Source organism: Macaca thibetana, chromosome 10 (assembly GCF_024542745.1).
Source record: "Macaca thibetana thibetana isolate TM-01 chromosome 10, ASM2454274v1, whole genome shotgun sequence".
NCBI lineage: Eukaryota > Metazoa > Chordata > Mammalia > Primates > Cercopithecidae > Macaca > Macaca thibetana.
This window is the reverse complement of record NC_065587.1, coordinates 9,553,270-9,567,508: the sequence shown is the minus strand read 5'-3', so window position 1 is coordinate 9,567,508 and position 14,239 is coordinate 9,553,270. Positions and strand designations below refer to the sequence as shown.

Genomic DNA, 14,239 nt, shown 5'->3' with positions numbered 1-14,239 from the left:
TTGTATCAATGTTAAATTTATTAATTTCGATTATGGTACAGGGTTATGTAAGAGACTGCCCTTGTTCTTGGGGAAAAAGTGATGAAATAATTAGGGACAAAAAGGACATGATGTCAGCAACCTTTATGGTTAAGAAATACACATATCCATAGAGAAAGCAGAGACACAAATGTGGCAAAATGTTAGTTAATCTAGTTGAAGGATATGGGAGTTATTTGAACCTTTTTGCAACTTTTCTGCAGGTGTGAATTTAAGCATAAAAACACAAACAGCGTTTTTTTTTTTTTTTTTTTTTTTTTTTTTTTTTTTTTTTTTTGAGACGGAGTTTCACTCTTGTTGCCCATCTCGGCCTCCCAAAGTGTTGGGATTATAGGCGAGAGAGTTCGAGACCAGCCTGGGCAACATAGTCAAACCCTGTCTCGACAAAAAATACAAAAATGAGTTGGACGTGATGGTGCATGCCTGTAGTCTCAGCTAAGGGACTGAGGCAGGAGGATCTCGAGCCTGGGAGCTTGAGGCTGCAGTGAGCCATGATCGCACCACTGCATTTCAGCCCTGGTGACAGAGCAAGACCTTGTCTCAAAAACTTAAAAAAAAAAAAAAAAAAGTTAAACAGATCATGCAGGCTGGGCGCGGTGGCTCATGCCTGTAATCCCAGCACTTTGGGAGGCAGAGGCGGGCAGATAACCTGAGGTCAGGAGTTTGAGACCATCCTGACCAACATGGAGAAACCCGCCTCTACTAAAAATACAAAATTAGCCGGGCATGGTGACGCATGCCTGGAATCCCAGCTACTCAGGAGGCTGAGGCAGGAGAATTGCTTGAACCCGGGAGGCAGAGGTTGCAGTGAGCCAAGATCGTGCCATTGTACTCCAGCCTGGGCAACAGAGCAAGACTCCGTCTCAAAATAAATAAATGAATAAACAGATCATGCCATATCTTTTTACACACAGCTCATTTAATCTTCACCACCAAAAGGGAAGTGGGCATCATTACCACCCTTCCTAGCACAGAGATGAGAAAACTGAAGCTCTAGACAGAGTGTAACTCTCCCAGTTCTCAAAGTTCCTGAGATGTGGATCCTCTTTCCACCTTCCCTCTTCTACAAGGCCCATGTCAAATGCTACTTCATGAGTCTTTCCCTTCGGCAGGTGCCCACAGCAAGATGCAAAGCCCCACAGCAATTGGCCTGGGGCTCTGGGGCTCTTGGACAGAGTTAACACTGTTCTTGGCGTTTCCTCCCAGCCTGGGAGGGTCTCCGGAGGAGGCGCTGTATCCATCTAGGCAGCATCTTCTCTGGGCCTGGCCTGTCATAGGTGCTTGAGGTTTCCCCATTTGAACCAGATACCAGTCGGATTACCGGATGTTTGCTTAAAATGAGTCATAGGCCTCATGCTATTCCTGTGCTGCTTCCAGCTAGGACTGATCAAATCAGTCTGGATTTTCCTTGGGGTGATCTGCAGGCTCCCTTTTCCAAGTTTACTTCTTGAGACTTTCCTTGGCCTGCGCACAGAGAGGCCAAGGGGAAGAGGGAAGAGGAAGGTGGGCAGGGGAACATCTTAGCTGATGGGTCTTGGGATTTTCAGAACTGGAAGGGAATTCTTAGACACCAGAAATTCAGTGGCCTTCAAGGCCTAGGAGGTAACAGGAAGTCATGGGGCTTGGCGGGGCTTGGGGGGATTCGTGGGGAGTTGGAGAGTGGATGTTCTGCCTGAAGGTGTTCACGTTCGAAGCTAAAAATCACAAACGCAGCCTGACAGCACCCCCTAGCAATCTGGATTATGTCACTCCTGTATCCTGATTTTTTTTTTTTTTTTTTTTGAGATGCAGTCTCGCTCTGTTGCTCAGGCTGGAGTGCAGTGGTGCGATCTCAGCTCACTGCAACCTCCGCCTCCCAGGTTCAAGCGATTCTCCTGCCTCAGCCTCCGGAGTAGCTGGGACTACAGGTACATGCCACCACGCCCGGCTAATTTTTGTATTTTTAGTAGAGATGGGGTTTCACCATATTGGCCAGGATGGTCTCAAACTCCTGACCTGGTGATCCGCCTACTCGGCCTTCCAAAGTGCTGGGATTACAGGCGTGAGCCACTGTGCCCGGCCTCCTGATTCTATCTTTTTTTTTTTTTTTTTGAGACGGAGTCTTGCTCTGTCGCCCAGGCTGGAGTGCAGTGGCGGGATCTCAGCTCACTGCAAGCTCCGCCTCCTGGGTTCACGCCATTCTCCTGCCTCAGCCTCCCGAGTAGCTGGGACTACAGGCGCCCGCTACCTCGCCCGGCTAGTTTTTTTGTATTTTTTTAGTAGAGACGGGGTTTCACCGTGTTAGCCAGGATGGTCTCAGTCTCCTGACCTTGTGATCCACCCATCTCGGCCTCCCAAAGTGCTGGGATTACAGGCTTGAGCCACCGCGCCCAGCCTCCTGATTCTATCTTAAACCTCTTTACAAATGGGGAGACTGGGGTTTGAAAAGGAACAGGGGGTTTGCCCAAGGGTGCCCAGCAAGTCAGGAGAATCAAGAATCATCACTGTTTCTGGCCAGGCACGGTGGCTCATGCCTGTAATCCCAGCACTTTGGGAGGCTGAGGTGGGTGGATCACCTGAGGTCAGGAGTTCGAGATCAGCCTGGCCAACATGGTGAAACCCCGTCTCTACTAAAAATACAAAAAATTAGCTGGGCATGGTGGCGGATACCTGTAATCCCAGCTACTCGGGAGGCTGGGGCAGGAGAATCTCTTGAACCTGAGAGGCGGAGGTTGCAGTAAGCCAAGATCAGGCCATTGCACTCCAGCCTAGGCAACAAAAGCAAAATTCTGCCTCAAAAAAAAAAAAAAAAATCACTGTTTCCAAGCAACACACTACTTATCTTCTCTCTTTCTCCTTCCAGCCCTTTTTACAGCTTTCTCTCTTTCAAGTTATCACCTGAGAGCTAGTCTGCCTGGCCCAAGAAGTATAACCATAGTCTTTGACAAATGGATGGTGTCATCCAAGACTATCTTGTTCCTTATTTCAACAAATGAAGAACTCAGGCCCAAGTTACAGTTTGACTTACACATGAGACAAGGCTGGGCACGGTGGCTCACAACCAGCTGTAATGCAAGCACTTTGGGAGGCCAAGGCAGGAAGACTGCTAGAGCCCAGGATTTGAGACCAGCCTGGGCAACATAGTGAGACCCTGTCTCTATTAAAAACAATTAGCCAGACATGGTGGTACATACTTGGAGTCCCAGCTACCAGGGAGGCTGATGCAGGAGGATCCTTGAGCCCAGAAGGTGGAGGTTGGTTGCAGTGAGCCATGGTCAGGCCACTGCACTCCAGCCTGAATGACAGAAAAAGACCCTGTCTCGAAGAAAAAAGGAGAGAGAGAGAGAGAAAGAGAAAGAAAATAGAAGCCAGGTCTCTAGGGTCCTTTTCTATTATTATTATTTTTTATTTTTTATTATTATTATTATTTTTGAGACGGAGTCTTGCTCTGTCGCCCAGGCTGGAGTGCAATGGCACGATCTCGGCTCACTGCATCCTCTGCCTCCCGGGTTCAAGCGATTCTCCTGCCTGAGCCTCCTGAGTAGCTGGGATTACAGGTGGCTACCACCATGCCCAGCTAATTTTTGTATTTTTAGTAGAGATGGGGTTTCACCGTGTTGGCCAGGCCAGTCTAGAACTCCTGACCTCAGGAGATCCACCCACCTCGGCCTCCCAAAGTGCTGGGATTACAGGTGTGAGCCACCATTTCTGGCCTTCTGTGGTTGTTTTCAACATACACACTTCACTCGTGAGTGCGAGGTGAGTTTAAGGGGGAATCAGGAGAAGCAGAGAGTGTTCCAGGCCTTTCTCTGTTAACAGTGCAGGCTTCTTTTGTTGTTTTTGTAAAGAATGTTTCCAAGACAAAAGCAGGCTGCCTCTGATTAGTCTGGTTTACTTAACTGAGTGTTTTAAATTCCATTCTGGTGCCTGAAAACAAACTTAATTGCCAATTGTAAATGGAATAAATAATAATATTTATGTTGGATTCCTGAAAACAGACCAAGGCTGCTGACTTGCTATTTAGTCAGATCAAAAACAAACGGCTAAAGTATGCCAGACATGTGAGGAATGTGGAGAGATATTCCCAACACCCAATGGGGTGCTCGCCTGTGGCCCCTGGAGAGAGATGGGTCAGCCCACCTGCAGGGCAAGGCAGCCTCCCTGAGGGTCCCCTCCACTGGCGGGAGTGGATTGGCTGCATCATCTATGAAGGACACTTGAACTACATCTTTCTCAGGGCTCAAGCCAGGGACTTCCCACTAGAGCAAACTATTTTTTTAACTTTGAGAAATATCATTAAAATAATTCATTTGTTCTACAAATAGTTATCAAACATCTATGTTCCAACAGGCGCCGTTCCAGCTCCTGAAAATCCAGTGATGAAAGAGATTGAAAAGGATTGAAAAGGATGGTGTCTATGGAGGAGCTTACATTCTGCTCTAATATTTATGGAGGATTTCCCAGTACCAAACGGTTTCTGGCAGATTATCTTCTCTTTTAATAATTCCTTCATCGGCCGGGCACGGTGGCTCAAGCCTGTAATCCTAGCACTTTGGGAGGCCGAGGTGGGCAGATCACGAGGTCAGAAGTTCAAGGCCGGGCGCGGTGGCTCAAGCCTGTAATCCCAGCACTTTGGGAGGCCGAGACGGGCGGATCACTAGGTCAGGAGATCGAGACCATCCTGGCGAACACGGTGAAACCCCGTCTCTACTAAAAAATACAAAAAACTAGCCGGGTGAGGCGGTGGGCGCCTGTAGTCCCAGCTACTCGGGAGGCTGAGGCAGGAGAATGGTGTAAACCCGGGGGGCGGAGCTTGCAGTGAGGTGAGATCCGGCCACTGCACTACAGCCCGGGCGACAGAGCCAGACTCCGTCTCAAAAAAAAAAAAAAAAAAAAAGAAGTTCAAGACCAGCCTGACCGATATGGTCTCTACTAAAAATACAAAAAAATTAGCTGGACATGGTGGCACGTGCCTGTGGTCCCAGCTACTTGGGAGGCCTAGGCAGGAGAATCGCTTGAACCCAGGAGGTGGAGATTGCAGTGAGCCAAGATCACACCACAGCACTCCAGCCGCATTGACAGAGTGAGACTCCAATCTTAAAAAAATAATAATTCCTTTTTTTTTTTTTTTTGGTGGAGTCTCACTCTGTCTCCCAGTCTGGGATGCAGTGGCGCAATCTTGGCTTACTGAGAGGAGGTTCTCTTGAACCTCTGCCTTCTGGGTTCAAGAGATTCTCCTGCTTCAGCCTCCTGAGTAGCTGGGATTACAGGCATGTGCCACGATGCCTGGCTACTTTTTGTATTTTTATTTTATTTTACTTTTAATTTATTTTTAAATTTATTTTTATTTATTTATTTATTTATTTTTTTTTTTTTTCAGACAGAGTTTCGCTCTTGTTGCCCAGGCTGGAGTGCAATGGCATGATGTTGGCTCACCGCAACCTCTGCCTCCCGGGTCCAAGTGATTCTCCTGCCTCAGCCTCCTGAGTAGCTGGGATTACAGGCACATGCCACCATGCCCGGCTAATTTTGTATTTTTAGTAGAGACGGGGTTTCTCCATGTTGGTCAGGCTGGTCTCAAACTCCTGGGCTCAAGTGATCTGCCCACTTCGGCCTCCTAGTGTTGGGATTTTGGGTAAGCCACCATGCCCCATCGAGTACAGTGCTCATATTACCCCGGTCTTAGTCACCTCAGGCTGCATGACAAATACCATAGACTGGATGGCTTAAGCAGTAGCCATCTCACTGATCTGGGGGCTGGAAGTCCAAGACCAGGGTCCCAGCATGGTCAGGTTGTTGGTGAGGGCCGCCTTTCTGGTTTATAGATGGCTGCTTTCTTGCTGTATCCTCACCTGGCAGAGAGAGAGATCATCTCCCCAGTGTCTCTTATAAGAGCACTAATTCCATTCATCAGGGCTCCATTTTCATGACCTAATTATCTCCCAAAGTCCCCACCTCCTAATACCATCAAATTAGGGATTAGAGATTCAACATACGAATTTTTTTTTTTTTTTTTTTTTTTTGAGATGGAGTCTCGCTCTGCCACCCAGGCTGGAGTGCAGTGGCGCGATCTCGGCTCATTGCAACCTTTACTTCCCAGGTTCAAGCAATTCTCCTGCCTCAGCCTCCCAAGTAGCTGGGACTATAAGCATGTGCCACCATGCCCGGCTAATTTTTGTATTTTCAGTAGAGATGGGGTTTCACCACGTTGGCCAGGCTGTTCTCAAACTCCTGACCTCAGGTGATCCACCCACCTTGGTCTCCCAGTTTTGGGATTACAGGTGTGAGCCACTGCGCCCAGTCTCCTTTCAGCCCTTTTCTCCAAGCCTCCTCACCTCTGGTTGGGGTCTTGGAATAAAGACCCCTTTACCATCATAGGCAGCCCAAACAATTGAACAAGTTGGTACCAACTTGAAGAGATAGGAGGCTGGTGTCCCGCTGAATCCCCATTGAATGATGGACAGTCCTCTTCAAGGATATGTGTTCGTTATTTCACCAGCAACCTGGGGTGGTGGAATCACCAGACCATTTGCCACCTAGTTCACTTGAGGCAAAATGCAGCAATCCAACTGGCCTCAGCATCCTCATCGATGAAATGAGAATGATAACCATGGTGGTAAATGTGAATAAGTTGTCAAGGATGTTTCGTTGTAAACTGCCTAGGGGGTGTGTGAACTGACACACACACACACACACATATGTATATATATATAAAATTTTATTTTATTTTGGGACAGAGTTTTGCTCTTGTTGCCCAGGCTAGAGTACAATGGTGCAATCTCGGCTCACTGCAACCTCCACCTCACGGGTTCAAGCGATTCTCCTGCCTCAATCTCCCGAGTAGCTGGAATTACAGGTGCCCACCACCACACCCAGCTAATTTTTGTATTTTTAGTAGAGATGGGGTTTCACCACATTGGCTAGCCTGGTCTCGAACTCCTGACATCAGGTAATTCGCCCACCTCAGCCTCCCAAAGTGAGCCACCATGCCCAGCCTGACATTTATATTTATTCGGCCTTCACTACATGGTTTACAGACATTATTCATTATAATCCCCCACCCCCTGCCATTTTTTTTTTTTAGATGGAGTCTTTGTCGCCCAGGCTGGAGCGCAGGGGTACAATCTCAGCTCACTGCAACCTCCTCTTCCAGGGTTCAAGGGATTCTCCTGCCTCAGCTTCCTGAGTAGCTGAGACTACAGGCGCACTGAATCACCATGCCTGGCTAATTTTTGTATTTTTAGTAGAGACAGGGTTTCACCATGTTGGCCAGGCTGGTCTCGAACTCCTGACTCAAGCAAGCCTCGCACCTTGGCCTCTCAAAGTGCTGGGACTACAGGCGTGAGCCACCACGCTCGTATTTCATTAAAATCCTTAAGTCAAACTTTATGTGGATGCAGTTTCCTGATCCTTATCTTACAAATGAAGAAATTGATACTGCTAGTTTGCCAGGGTCACACAGCCAGCGAGTGGCAGGGCTGGGGACCTTGGTCCTCCTAATAATTGCCTTAGTGACATAAACACCACACCATCCAGCCTCCCTAAATTGCCAGGCGCAGCCTCTCACTGCCTCTAGCCCATGATCTTGCATCTATCCCAGGTGTCTTAAGGGTTGATTTCCCACTAAACAGCAGAAATGTCTGATGGCCACTGAATTCTGTTTTCAGATCTGGACAAAAGCATCTACCTTCTTCATGCCAGAGGCTTTCTTTTTTCTTTTTTTTTTGGCAGGGTCTTGCTCTGTCGCCCAGGCTGGAGTGCAGTGGCGCAATCACGGCTCACTGCAGCCTCAGTCTCCTGGGCTCAAGCAAGCCTCCCACCTCAGCCTCCTAAGTAGCTGGAAACACACACCTGTGTCACGACACCTCACTAATTTTTTGATTTTTTCTAGAGATAGGATCTCACAGACTGGGTGTGGTGGCTCGTGCCTGTAATCCCAGCGCTTTGGGAGGCCAAGGTGGGTGTATCATTTGAGGCCAGGAGTTCAAGACCAGCCTGGCTGACATTGCAAAACTCCATCTCCATTTTAAAAAAATGCAAAAAACTTAGCTGGGCAGGGTGGCACATTCCTGTAATCCCAGCTACTCAGGAGGCTGTGGCATGAGAATCGCTTGAACCCGGGAGGCAGAGGTTGCAGGGATCCAGGATTGTGCCACTGCACTCCAGCCTGGGTGACAAAGGAGACCTTGCTCAAAAAAAAAAAAAAAAAAGAGAGATGGAATCTCACTGTGTTGCCAAGGCTGGTCTAGAACTCCTGAGCTCAAGGAATCTTCCCACCTCAGCCTCCTGAAGTGCTGGGATTACAGCTGTCAGCCACCTATAATCCCAGCACTTTGGGAGGCCGAGGCAGGAGGAGGATCACTCGAGTCCAGGAGATGGAGACCAGACTGGACAACATGAGACCCTATCTCTACAAAAAATTTTAAAAATTAGCCAGGTGTAGGGATGTGTACCTGTGGTCTCAGCTACTTGGGAGGCTGAGGCCAGAGGATCATTTAAGCCCAGAGCTGGACAGCTGGAGGCTGCAGTGAGCCATAATCATGCTACTATCCTCCAGCCTGTGCAAGAGAGTCAGATCCTGTCTCAAAAAAAAAAAAAAGGTAAACACAGCTCCGGGTTCTTGTCTCTCCTAGAACTTACCACAGTGCATTTAAATATTTAAAATTTGGTTCACTGTTATATCCCCAGTTCCTAAGATTGTGTCTGGCACAAATGCTTGTGGAAGAGATAACATTTGTAAAGATAAAGTCTGCCAAGCTCACAGCTGATCTGAAATAAATTAAAAATACATACACATGTGTGTATGTGTGCATGTGTGTAAAATGAAGAGGATTAAGAAGGAAATCTGAAAGAACTCTTGAGAGAGTCCTCCAGGAATTAATGGGGCAGGTAGTGATAAATGAACACTCTTTGGATCATGAGCTATGGATTCAAATGTAGGCTCTTCACCAGTCCTGAGGCAGTATCATGGATATGCATAGCTGGTCTGTAGGCTCAGCCTCAGAAATATCCCTGGGCCGGGCACGGTGGCTCAGCAGTAATCCCAGCACTTTGGATATGCATAGACCATGGCTGTCTGAAACCCCGTTAATCTAGCCCCTTACGGGCGCCTAGTAGGAGGCCTTCTAAACCCGGGAGGCAGCCTCAAATGCACTCCAGCCCGGGCTTTCTAGTCTCAAAAAAAAAAAAAAAAAAAAAAAAAAAAAAAAAAAGAAATATCCCTGGCAAAGATTCTCTCCTTGACTAAACTCTAGGCTCCCCTGAACTTTTCAACTAGGCCTTGACTTTTGGACTTCTGTGTTCATCTTTACATTGTCCAGTTTTTTGTTTTGTTTTTAGGGACAGGGCCTTTCTCTCTTACCCTGGCTGGAGTGCAGGTGGCATGATCATCACTCACTGCAGCCTCAAACTCCTGGCCTCAAGTGATCCTCCTGCCTCAGCCTCCAGAGTAGCTGGGACTACAGGGCATGCCAGCTAATTCTTTAATTTTTTGTAGAGATGGGGTCTCACTATGTTGCCCAGGCTGGTCTTGAACTCCTGGGCTCAAGTGATCCTCCTGCCTAAACCTCCCAAAGTGCCGGGATTACAGGTGTGAGCCACTGCCCCTGGGCCACACTGTCCACTTTTGGTAAGAATCCTGCTAAGTTGGTTTAGCTAGACTCCCCCATTCTCCAAACCTGATTGTCAATATCTTTTTATTATTATTATTATTTTTTGAGATGGAGTCTCACTGTGTCTCCCAGGCTGGAGTGCAACGGCACAATCTTGGCTCACTGCAACCTCCACCTCCGGGGTTCAAGTGATCCTTCTGCCTCAGCCTCCTGAATAGCTGGGATTACAGGCACCCACCACTAAGCCTGGCTAATTTTGGTATTTTTGTAGAGACGGGGTTTCACCACGTTGGCTAGGCTGGTCTTGAACTCCTGACCTCAGGTGATCCGCCCGTCTCGGCCTCCCAAAGTGCTGAGATTACAGGCGTGAGCCACTGCACCCAGCCCTGATTGTCAATATCTAATCAGGTTCCTCATTCTCCACAATCCCTCAGGTGATGTGTGATCACCTTGGCCTGTCTTCAGCCAGAATCTTCTTAGATGGGTTTACGCCAGAATCCTCTTTTATCTCTGATGCAGTTTCCTATGCATTGGCCCTCAATCAGTGGCCTTGCTCCTTCCTTATAAATTCCCATTGCCCATGCTGAATTCTGAATTGAGCCCAAATACTCTCCGCGACCGCAAAACCCACTGCAGTGGTCCCTACATCCATCATGATGCCAATAAAGTCGGCCTTATACTCTTTAACAAGTGTCATTCAATATTTTTTAACATCCTATACATAAAACTCCAGCCAAGCGAGGTCCTGATTTTCTTCTGTGTCTCCAGTTCCCATCTGTGAGAAGGGTTTTGGGCAGCCTTTCATGAAAGCACCTGGAAGCCGGAGGGGGGGCTTTTGACACAGATGGGGAAGGGCGGAGGCGCTGGGTTTGAGCAGCATTAGCCCAGAAATGCAGAACTGCCACAGGAAACCCCCCTAAAAGGCAGGACACTTTTAAAGAAAATAAAGGTGAATTCCAGGCTTGAGCTTTCGACGGGGAATGGGGCTTCTCCGACTCGCCCACCCCCTTCTACCCAGGTGCGCAGCCCGCGCCGCCCACCCCGGGCGCGGCGAGGCGACGGGAGCCGCGCTCTCTAGGACCCGAGGAGGAAGAGCTGCAGGGAGACGGTGCCTCCAGCGGGTGCTGCCGCGAGCGGCCGGCCGAGGGGCTGGAAATGAAAGTAAAGCGCTCCAGAGCCACATGGACGGAGCTGCCGGGGCGGCGGCGCCGGGAGCAGGATGCGGCCGCCCGTAATTAAATAACATTTACTCTTATTATTACTAATAATAATAACGTAATCATACCTCTAGTCATAGCATACCATTTATCGGGCTCGGCGCAGGCCCGCGGGGAGCGCAGCCCGGCGGAGGTAAGTGCTTGGCGCGGCCCGAGCCCCGCGGGGCGGAGGTCGGGGCCACCGCGTCCGGGGCCGCCCGCGCGCGAGGGTTCGGGGACGCCCGGGCCGGGCTGGGCTGGGGAAGAGGCGCGGAGAGCCCTGTCCAGGCCGGGGCCGCGCGCTGGGCCACCTGGAAAGTGGGATTTTGCAAAAAATAAATCGTCTCTAAACCCCCATTTCCTTCCTCCTTTTTGGGGATCCCGGTCCCCATGCCCTGCCCCAAAGTTTCAAAGTTACCGTGCGGCCGGGGGCACCTGGCGCTGGGGAGACTCGGCCGCCCCTGCAGCCCCCAGGAGGTGTCTTGAAATTTTCGTGGGGCCTCTCTCTTCGGCGTCCGGAGCTTCTGGGGCGCCCGGATGCTTTGCCGACCCCGCGCAGAGGGTCTCGGGGGCTGGCAGGGGCGTCACTGGCAGGGCCCCCCTTCCTTTTGTGTTCGCCTTGGCCCCGCAGCACCCGCAGTTGGAGGGGCCGCGTCGAGGGCCGGGGAGCGGGGCCGCCCGACGGGCCGCCCCTTTCGGCTGCGGCGTCCACGCGAGCCCGGGGATCCGGGGCCTGCAGCCGGGCCCGCGGGAAGGGGGCGGCAGGACAGGGGGGCGCGGTCTGGGCCTGCTGGGCAGGGGGGCGTTTCCGGTCGCAGGATCAGTCTGTGGACTCCGAGGCCTGTGGGAGGCCAGCGGCAGTCCAGGGAGTGCTAGGGGGCTGCGGATCCCGGCTCTGGCGTCTGGGGAGGGGGCGCCCTGACGGGGCTGGGGGCCTGGGAGCCGCCGACCCCGGCCTTATACCCCCATCCTGCCCGCAGTGAGCCTGGGGGCCCCCCTCCGGGCTTTCTCCCTCCTCCTTTCCCCTCCTTTCTCCTTAACTCTGTCTGTTTTGGGTGTTTATAAGGCGCCTGGTTGGGGGGACTTTCACAGACAAAGCCGTTTTCCCAGGGGGAAAAATAATCATATAAATACAGCTCACTCTGATAGAACCCGATGGCCGTGTTGCCAACAGGGAATTGAGGGGGAAGACTAGGGGGCTAGGGCCCTGCGTGGGGAGTCTGGGGGCTCGAAAGGGGACTGGGCCTGAGTGGGGAGCTGGTGGTCAGCGGTTTTATTTCTCGGGTTGCTAGCTTTGGCATCAGACTTTGAACCCCAACTTCTTGCCATATTCTTCAGCATCTGCAGTTCAGCCTGATGAAAATAGCAGCATGCAGATCCTTGAATTTTCACACAAATGAGATAATTATAGTACATATAGCAACTGTGTTGGACACAAAATGCTGGCGGATGGAATCTTTAATTCTACTACCAATACTTCCCCCACACACGTACAGCCATCCCCTCCGTGGTGGTCTTCTTTCCAAGCATGTTCACCTCTCACAGAAGTTGGACTGCAAGGTGGAAATGACACCTGGTCAACACTCGATGGAGCATGTTTGAGAAGTGGGGAGACTTAAGGTGGGAAGAAGGAGCCTGTCCAGGAGGGATGATGGGAGAGAGACTTTGTTGTCCCTGAGCTGGGATAAAGTTTCTGTTCCATAGGTGCTGTGTGTTCTTAGCTGCTGGCTTTTGTATAGGTTAGACAGGAATGGAGGTTTTGGTAGATTACTGCGGGGCTAAGAAGCTTGGTGGGATGCGCTGATGTCTCCAGTCTTAGTAGGAAAGCTGAGACGTCGGTTGAGACATGGATAGAGAATCTGAAAATAATCCCTCAATCTGAAAATAATAATCCCTTAAATATCACTTTTTAGTTTATAACAAAAGGGCTTTCACATGTGTTGGCTCATCTGTCCTCCATAGCAACTGTGTCAGGTAGACATTTTCCAGATGAGAGACCTTAGGCCGAATTGTGAATCTTGCCGGAAAGTCAGATAGCAGAGGTAGGATTCCCACCCAGTTTTCTGGCTCCGAATCGTCACCCTTTCCCAGAGTCCTGGGCCACCTTAGCAAGTTACTTTTCTTTTTATTTTTTATTTTCTTTTATTTTTTTGAGACGGAGTTTCGCTCTGTCGCCCAGGCTGGAGTGCAGTGGTGAGATCTTGGCTCACTGCAAGCTCCGCCTCCTGGGTTCACACCATTCTCTTATTTCGGCCTCCCAAAGTGCTGGGATTACAGGCGTGAGCCACCTTGCCTGGCCTTCTTTTCATTTTTTATTTTGAGACAAGGTCTCACTCTGTCACCCAGGCTGGAGTACAGTAGCACAATTGTAACTTAGTCTGCTGGCTTGGCTCAGGCAATCCTCCTGCCTTGGCCTCCCAAAGGGATAGGGTTACAGGCATGAGCCACCAAACCTGGCTGCTACAAGTTACTTTCTTTGTTTCTTTCTTTCTTTTTTTTTTTTTTTTTTGACAGAGTCTCACTCTGTTACCCAGGCTGGAGTGCAGTGGCAGGATCTTAGCTCACTGCAACCTCTGCCTCCTGGGTTCAAGTGATTCCTGGGCTCAACATATCTGGATTCAAGTAAACTCCTGGGCTCAACGTATCTGCCCACCTCGGCCTCCCAAAGTGCCGGGATTACAGGCGTGAGCCACCTTATGCCCATCTGCAAGTTACTTTTCAAGTGCCTCTTGTGAGATGCTGTGGGGCAGGTTTGCAACTGACTTTGTCATTTATTATCTGGCTGGAAAGAGAAACTTCACTCCAGTGAATCAATGAGAATACAAGAATTATGGTGTCAATGAGGTGGGAGTGGAGAGAAGAGAGCTCAAGGTTACCTTAAAAAGTTAGAGAAGTCTTCTTCTAGGAAGTAGAATTTGAACTTGAAAGAATGGGGAGGCTTGCCAGGGTGGGTTAGCCACAATTGCTTCTGTGCTGGAAGGTTGACTTACATTCTCTGTAATTGTTATAGTAGCTCCATGAGGGGTAGGCACTGTAATCTCCATTTCACAGATGAAGAAATTGAGAAACACAGAATTTGTGTGCCCAGCCCAAGGTCAATCTGCAGGATTTGAATCCAGGCCTTCTTGACTCTTGAGTGTGCTCCTGACCTCTGCACCACCTTCCTCTCAGATACGTAAGCAACAACAGGGACTGGCCTGTAATCCCAGCACTTTGGGAAGCCGAGGCAAGCTGATCACTTGAGGTCATGAGTTCAAGACCAGCCCTGGCAACATGGTGAAACCCAATCTCCACTAAAAACACAAAAATTGGCCAGCTGCAGTGGCTCATGCCTGTAATCCCAGCACTTTGGGAGGCCGAGGCGTGCGGATCACGAGGTCAAGAGATTGAGACCATCCTGGCCAACATGGTGAA

The 14,239-nt window shown here is 49.8% G+C and overlaps 2 protein-coding genes and 1 pseudogene across 2 annotated transcripts in view; 2 read left to right on the top strand and 1 right to left on the bottom strand.

The window, feature by feature from the left end:
* Positions 1 to 14,239, top strand: part of ACO2 (aconitase 2) — a 297,744-nt gene that overhangs the window by 53,185 nt on the left and 230,320 nt on the right. The gene's annotated exons all lie outside the window — the stretch shown is intronic.
* The window catches only part of LOC126929229 (60S ribosomal protein L17-like), a 198,475-nt pseudogene that overhangs the window by 146,437 nt on the left and 37,799 nt on the right, over positions 1 to 14,239 (bottom strand).
* Positions 10,648 to 14,239, top strand: part of ZC3H7B (zinc finger CCCH-type containing 7B) — a 63,925-nt gene continuing 60,333 nt past the window's right edge. The window contains exon 1 of the mRNA XM_050805827.1: positions 10,648 to 10,979. The gene's annotated coding sequence lies outside the window, so the exon portion shown is untranslated. The remainder of the gene's footprint in view (positions 10,980 to 14,239) is intronic.